The following is an 8,506-nucleotide window of genomic DNA, read 5'->3' on the forward strand; positions in this document are numbered from 1 at the left end:
TGCAGGTGGTGACACTGTGCAGGTGGTGACACTGTGCAGGTGGTGACACTGTGCAGGTGGTGACACAGTGCAGGTGGTGACACTGTGCAGGTAGTGACACTGTGCAGGTAGTGACACAGTGCAGGTGGTGACACTGTGCAGGTGGTGACACTGTGCAGGTGGTGACACTGTGCAGGTGGTGACACTGTGCAGGTAGTGACACTGTGCAGGTGGTGACACTGTGCAGGTGGTGACACTGTGCAGGTAGTGACACTGTGCAGGTAGTGACACAGTGCAGGTAGTGACACTGTGCAGGTGGTGACACAGTGCAGGTAGTGACACTGTGCAGGTAGTGACACAGTGCAGGTAGTGACACTGTGCAGGTAGTGACACTGTGCAGGTAGTGACACAGTGCAGGTAGTGACACTGTGCAGGTAGTGACACTGTGCAGGTAGTGACACTGTGCAGGTAGTGACACAGTGCAGGTGGTGACACTGTGCAGGTAGTGACACTGTGCAGGTAGTGACACAGTGCAGGTGGTGACACTGTGCAGGTAGTGACACAGTGCAGGTGGTGACACAGTGCAGGTAGTGACACTGTGCAGGTAGTGACACTGTGCAGGTAGTGACACAGTGCAGGTAGTGACACAGTGCAGGTGGTGACACAGTGCAGGTGGTGATACAGTGCAGGTAGTGACACAGTGCAGGTGGTGACACAGTGCAGGTGGTGACACAGTGCAGGTGGTGACACAGTGCAGGTGGTGACACAGTGCAGGTAGTGACACAGTGCAGGTAGTGACACAGTGCAGGTGGTGACACAGTGCAGGTAGTGACACAGTGCAGGTGGTGACACAGTGCAGGTAGTGACACAGTGCAGGTGGTGACACTGTGCAGGTAGTGACACAGTGCAGGTAGTGACACTGTGCAGGTAGTGACACAGTGCAGGTGGTGACACTGTGTAGGTAGTGACACAGTGCAGGTAGTGACACAGTGCAGGTAGTGACACAGTGCAGTTGGTGACACAGTGCAGGTAGTGACACAGTGCAGGTGGTGACACAGTGCAGGTGGTGACACAGTGCAGGTAGTGACACTGTGCAGGTAGTGACACTGTGCAGGTGGTGACACAGTGCAGGTGGTGACACTGTGCAGGTGGTGACACAGTGCAGGTGGTGACACTGTGCAGGTGGTGACACAGTGCAGGTAGTGACACTGTGCAGGTGGTGACACTGTGCAGGTGGTGACACAGTGCAGGTGGTGACACAGTGCAGGTGGTGACACAGTGCAGGTAGTGACACAGTGCAGGTAGTGACACAGTGCAGGTAGTGACACTGTGCAGGTGGTGACACAGTGCAGGTAGTGACACTGTGCAGGTAGTGACACTGTGCAGGTGGTGACACTGTGCAGGTGGTGACACAGTGCAGGTAGTGACACAGTGCAGGTGGTGACACAGTGCAGGTGGTGACACAGTGCAGGTGGTGACACTGTGCAGGTAGTGACACAGTGCAGGTAGTGACACAGTGCAGGTGGTGACACAGTGCAGGTGGTGACACAGTGCAGGTGGTGACACAGTGCAGGTGGTGACACAGTGCAGGTAGTGACACAGTGCAGGTAGTGACACAGTGCAGGTAGTGACACAGTGCAGGTGGTGACACTGTGCAGGTAGTGACACAGTGCAGGTAGTGACACTGTGCAGGTAGTGACACAGTGCAGGTGGTGACACTGTGTAGGTAGTGACACTGTGCAGGTAGTGACACTGTGCAGGTAGTGACACAGTGCAGGTAGTGACACAGTGCAGGTAGTGACACAGTGCAGTTGGTGACACAGTGCAGGTAGTGACACAGTGCAGGTGGTGACACAGTGCAGGTGGTGACACAGTGCAGGTAGTGACACTGTGCAGGTAGTGACACTGTGCAGGTGGTGACACAGTGCAGGTGGTGACACTGTGCAGGTGGTGACACAGTGCAGGTGGTGACACTGTGCAGGTGGTGACACAGTGCAGGTAGTGACACAGTGCAGGTGGTGACACTGTGCTGGTGGTGACACTGTGCAGGTGGTGACACAGTGCAGGTGGTGACACAGTGCAGGTGGTGACACTGTGCAGGTGGTGACACAGTGCAGGTAGTGACACAGTGCAGGTAGTGACACTGTGCAGGTGGTGACACAGTGCAGGTAGTGACACTGTGCAGGTAGTGACACTGTGCAGGTGGTGACACTGTGCAGGTGGTGACACAGTGCAGGTAGTGACACAGTGCAGGTGGTGACACAGTGCAGGTAGTGACACAGTGCAGGTGGTGACACAGTGCAGGTGGTGACACAGTGCAGGTGGTGACACAGTGCAGGTGGTGACACAGTGCAGGTAGTGACACAGTGCAGGTAGTGACACAGTGCAGGTGGTGACACAGTGCAGGTGGTGACACAGTGCAGGTGGTGACACTGTGCAGGTGGTGACACAGTGCAGGTAGTGACACTGTGCAGGTAGTGACACAGTGCAGGTGGTGACACTGTGCAGGTGGTGACACAGTGCAGGTGGTGACACTGTGCAGGTGGTGACACTGTGCAGGTGGTGACACTGTGCAGGTAGTGACACAGTGCAGGTGGTGACACAGTGCAGGTGGTGACACTGTGCAGGTGGTGACACAGTGCAGGTGGTGACACAGTGCAGGTGGTGACACTGTGCAGGTAGTGACACTGTGCAGGTGGTGACACAGTGCAGGTGGTGACACAGTGCAGGTAGTGACACAGTGCAGGTGGTGACACAGTGCAGGTAGTGACACAGTGCAGGTGGTGACACAGTGCAGGTGGTGACACAGTGCAGGTGGTGACACTGTGCAGGTAGTGACACAGTGCAGGTCGTGACACAGTGCAGGTAGTGACACTGTGCAGGTGGTGACACTGTGCAGGTGGTGACACTGTGCAGGTAGTGACACAGTGCAGGTGGTGACACTGTGCAGGTAGTGACACTGTGCAGGTAGTGACACAGTGCAGGTGGTGACACTGTGCAGGTAGTGACACTGTGCAGGTAGTGACACAGTGCAGGTAGTGACACAGTGCAGGTGGTGACACTGTGCAGGTAGTGACATAGTGCAGGTGGTGACACTGTGCAGGTAGTGACACAGTGCAGGTAGTGACACTGTGCAGGTAGTGACACTGTGCAGGTGGTGACACTGTGCAGGTGGTGACACTGTGTAGGTAGTGACACAGTGCAGGTAGTGACACAGTGCAGGTAGTGACACAGTGCAGGTAGTGACACAGTGCAGTTGGTGACACAGTGCAGGTAGTGACACAGTGCAGGTGGTGACACAGTGCAGGTGGTGACACTGTGCAGGTAGTGACACTGTGCAGGTGGTGACACAGTGCAGGTGGTGACACTGTGCAGGTGGTGACACAGTGCAGGTGGTGACACTGTGCAGGTGGTGACACAGTGCAGGTAGTGACACTGACACTGTGCAGGTGGTGACACTGTGCAGGTGGTGACACAGTGCAGGTGGTGACACAGTGCAGGTGGTGACACAGTGCAGGTAGTGACACAGTGCAGGTAGTGACACAGTGCAGGTAGTGACACTGTGCAGGTGGTGACACAGTGCAGGTAGTGACACTGTGCAGGTAGTGACACTGTGCAGGTGGTGACACTGTGCAGGTGGTGACACAGTGCAGGTAGTGACACAGTGCAGGTGGTGACACAGTGCAGGTGGTGACACAGTGCAGGTAGTGACACTGTGCAGGTAGTGACACAGTGCAGGTAGTGACACAGTGCAGGTGGTGACACAGTGCAGGTGGTGACACAGTGCAGGTAGTGACACAGTGCAGGTGGTGACACAGTGCAGGTGGTGACACAGTGCAGGTGGTGACACTGTGCAGGTAGTGACATAGTGCAGGTGGTGACACTGTGCAGGTAGTGACACAGTGCAGGTAGTGACACTGTGCAGGTAGTGACACTGTGCAGGTGGTGACACTGTGCAGGTGGTGACACTGTGTAGGTAGTGACACAGTGCAGGTAGTGACACAGTGCAGGTAGTGACACAGTGCAGGTAGTGACACAGTGCAGTTGGTGACACAGTGCAGGTAGTGACACAGTGCAGGTGGTGACACAGTGCAGGTGGTGACACAGTGCAGGTAGTGACACTGTGCAGGTAGTGACACTGTGCAGGTGGTGACACAGTGCAGGTGGTGACACTGTGCAGGTGGTGACACAGTGCAGGTGGTGACACTGTGCAGGTGGTGACACAGTGCAGGTAGTGACACAGTGCAGGTGGTGACACTGTGCAGGTGGTGACACAGTGCAGGTGGTGACACAGTGCAGGTGGTGACACAGTGCAGGTAGTGACACAGTGCAGGTAGTGACACAGTGCAGGTAGTGACACTGTGCAGGTGGTGACACAGTGCAGGTAGTGACACTGTGCAGGTAGTGACACTGTGCAGGTGGTGACACTGTGCAGGTGGTGACACAGTGCAGGTAGTGACACAGGGGTGCAGGTGGTGACACAGTGCAAGGTGGTGACCAAGCGGTGTCAGGTGGTGACACAGTGCAGGTAGTGACACTGTGGCAGGTAGTGACACAGTGCAGGTAGTGACACAGTGCAGGTGTGACACAGTGCAGGTGGTGACACAGTGCAGGTAGTGACACAGTGCAGGTGGTGACACAGTGCAGGTGGTGACACAGTGCAGGTGGTGACACAGTGCAGGTAGTGACACAGTGCAGGTAGTGACACAGTGCAGGTGGTGACACAGTGCAGGTAGTGACACAGTGCAGGTGGTGACACAGTTGCAGGTAGTGACACAGTGGCAGTTGGTGACACTGTGCAGGTAGTGACACAGTGCAGGTAGTGACACTGTGCAGGTAGTGACACGTGCAGGTGGTGACACTGTGTAGGTATAGTGACACTGTGCAGGTAGTGACACAGTGCAGGTAGTGACACAGTGCAGGTTAGTGACACAGTGCAGTTGGGGACACAGTGCAGGTGGTGGACACGTTGCAGGGGGTGACACAGTGCAGGTGGTGACACAGTGCAGGTAGTGACACTGTGCAGGTAGGTGACACTGTCAGGTGGTGACACAGTGCAGGGTGGTGACACTGTGCAGGTGGTGACACAGTGCAGGTAGTGCACACTTGCAGGTTAGTGACACTGTGCAGGTGGTGACACTGTGCAGGTGGTGACACAGTGCAGGTGGTTGACACAGTGCAGGTAGTGACACCAGTGCAGGTGGTGACACAGTGCAGGTGGTGACACAGTGCAGGTGGTGACACAGTGCAGGTAGTGACACAGTGCAGGTAGTGGACACAGTGCAGGTGGTGACACAGTGCAGGTGGTGACCACTGTGCAGGTGGTGGACACAGTGCAGGTAGTGACACTGTGCAGGTAGTGACACAGTGCAGGTGGTGACACTGTGCAGGTGGTGACACAGTGCAGGTGGTGACACTGTGCAGGTGGTGACACTGTGCAGGTGGTGACACTGTGCAGGTAGTGACACAGTTGCAGATGGTGACACAGTGCAGGTGGTGACACTGTGCAGGTGGTGACACAGTGCAGGTGGGACACAGTGCAGGTTGGGACACTGTGCAGGTTAGTGACACTGTGCAGGTAGTGACACAGTGCAGGTGGTGACACAGTGCAGGTAGTGACACTGTGCAGGTAGTGACACTGTGCAGGTGGTGACACTGTGCAGGTGGTGACACAGTGCAGGTAGTGACACAGTGCAGGTGGTGACACAGTGCAGGTGGTGACACAGTGCAGGTAGTGACACTGTGCAGGTAGTGACACAGTGCAGGTAGTGACCACAGTGCAGGTGGTGACACAGTGCAGGTGGTGACACAGTGCAGGTAGTGACACAGTGCAGGTGGTGACACAGTGCAGGTGGTGACACAGTGCAGGTGGTGACACAGTGCAGGTAGTGACACAGTGCAGGTAGTGACACAGTGCAGGTGGTGACACAGTGCAGGTAGGGACACAGTGCAGGTGGTGACACAGTGCAGGTAGTGACACAGTGCAGGTGGTGACACTGTGCAGGTAGTGACACAGTGCAGGTAGTGACACTGTGCAGGTAGTGACACAGTGCAGGTGGTGACACTGTGTAGGTAGTGACACTGTGCAGGTAGTGACACAGTGCAGGTAGTGACACAGTGCAGGTAGTGACACAGTGCAGTTGGTGACACAGTGCAGGTGGTGACACGTTGCAGGTGGTGACACAGTGCAGGTGGTGACACAGTGCAGGTAGTGACACTGTGCAGGTAGTGACACTGTGCAGGTGGTGACACAGTGCAGGTGGTGACACTGTGCAGGTGGTGACACAGTGCAGGTAGTGACACTGTGCAGGTAGTGACACTGTGCAGGTGGTGACACTGTGCAGGTGGTGACACAGTGCAGGTGGTGACACAGTGCAGGTGGTGACACAGTGCAGGTAGTGACACAGTGCAGGTGGTGACACAGTGCAGGTGGTGACACAGTGCAGGTGGTGACACAGTGCAGGTAGTGACACAGTGCAGGTAGTGACACAGTGCAGGTGGTGACACAGTGCAGGTGACACTTGTGCAGGTGGTGACCACAGTGCAGGTATGACCTGTGCAGGTAGTGACACAGTGCAGGTGGTGGACACTGTGCAGGTGGTGACACAGTGCAGGTGGTGACACTGTGCAGGTGGTGACACTGTGCAGGTGGTGACACTGTGCAGGTAGTGACACAGTGCAGGTGGTGACACAGTGCAGGTGGTGGACACTGTGCAGGTGGTGACACAGTGCAGGTGGTGACCACAGTGCAGGTCGGTGACACTGTGCAGGTAGTGACACTGTGCAGGTGGTGACACAGTGCAGGTGGTGACACAGTGCAGGTAGTGACCACAGTGCAGGTGGTGACACAGTGCAGGTCGTGACACAGTGCAGGTGGGTGAACACAGTGCAGGTGGTGACACAGTGCAGGTGGTGACACTGTGCAGGTAGTGACCCCAGTGCCAGGTCGTGAACAGTGCAGTAGTGACACTGTGCAGGTGGTGACACTGTGCAGGTGGTGACACTGTGCAGGTAGTGACACAGTGCAGGTGGTGACACTGTGCAGGTAGTGACACTGTGCAGGTAGTGACACAGTGCAGGTGGTGACACTGTGCAGGTAGTGACACTGTGCAGGTAGTGACACAGTGCAGGTAGTGACACAGTGCAGGTGGTGACACTGTGCAGGTAGTGACACAGTGCAGGTGGTGACACTGTGCAGGTAGTGACACAGTGCAGGTAGTGACACTGTGCAGGTAGTGACACTGTGCAGGTGGTGACACTGTGCAGGTAGTGACACAGTGCAGGTGGTGACACAGTGCAGGTAGTGACACAGTGCAGGTGGTGACACAGTGCAGGTAGTGACACTGTGCAGGTGGTGACACTGTGCAGGTGGTGACACTGTGCAGGTGGTGACACAGTGCAGGTGGTGACACAGTGCAGGTGGTGACACAGTGCAGGTGGTGACACTGTGCAGGTGGTGACACAGTGCAGGTGGTGACACAGTGCAGGTGGTGACACAGTGCAGGTGGTGACACTGTGCAGGTGGTGACACAGTGCAGGTAGTGACACAGTGCAGGTGGTGACACAGTGCAGGTGGTGACACTGTGCAGGTGGTGACACAGTGCAGGTGGTGACACTGTGCAGGTAGTGACACAGTGCAGGTGGTGACACAGTGCAGGTGGTGACACTGTGCAGGTGGTGACACAGTGCAGGTGGTGACACTGTGCAGGTGGTGACACAGTGCAGGTGGTGACACAGTGCAGGTAGTGACACTGTGCAGGTAGTGACACAGTGCAGGTAGTGACACATTGCAGGTGGTGACACTGTGCAGGTGGTGACACTGTGCAGTTAGTGACACAGTGCAGGTGGTGACACAGTGCAGGTGGTGACACAGTGCAGGTGGTGACACTGTGCAGGTGGTGACACTGTGCAGGTAGTGACACAGTGCAGGTGGTGACACTGTGCAGGTGGTGACACAGTGCAGGTGGTGACACAGTGCAGGTGGTGACACTGTGCAGGTGGTGACACTGTGCAGGTAGTGACACAGTGCAGGTGGTGACACAGTGCAGGTGGTGACACAGTGCAGGTAGTGACACTGTGCAGGTGGTGACACTGTAAAGGTGGTGACACAGTGCAGGTAGTGACACTGTGCAGGTAGTGACACTGTGCAGGTAGTGACACTGTGCAGGTAGTGACACTGTGCAGGTGGTGACACAGTGCAGGAGGTGACACAGTGCAGGTAGTGACACGGTGCAGGTGGTGACACTGTGCAGGTGGTGACACTGTGCAGGTGGTGACACAGTGCAGGTAGTGACGCTGTGCAGGTGGTGACACTGTGCAGGTAGTGACACAGTGCAGGTGGTGACACAGTGCAGGTAGTGACACAGTGCAGGTAGTGACACAGTGCAGGTAGTGACACTGACACTGTGCAGGTGGTGACACTGTGCAGGTAGTGACACAGTGCAGGTAGTGACACAGTGCAGGTGGTGACACAGTGCAGGTGGTGACACTGTGCAGGTGGTGACACTGTGCAGGTGGTGACACAGTG

Source organism: Lethenteron reissneri, chromosome 10 (assembly GCF_015708825.2).
Source record: "Lethenteron reissneri isolate LAM-NWPU_2019-01 chromosome 10, ASM1570882v1, whole genome shotgun sequence".
NCBI classification, from domain to species: domain Eukaryota; kingdom Metazoa; phylum Chordata; class Hyperoartia; order Petromyzontiformes; family Petromyzontidae; genus Lethenteron; species Lethenteron reissneri.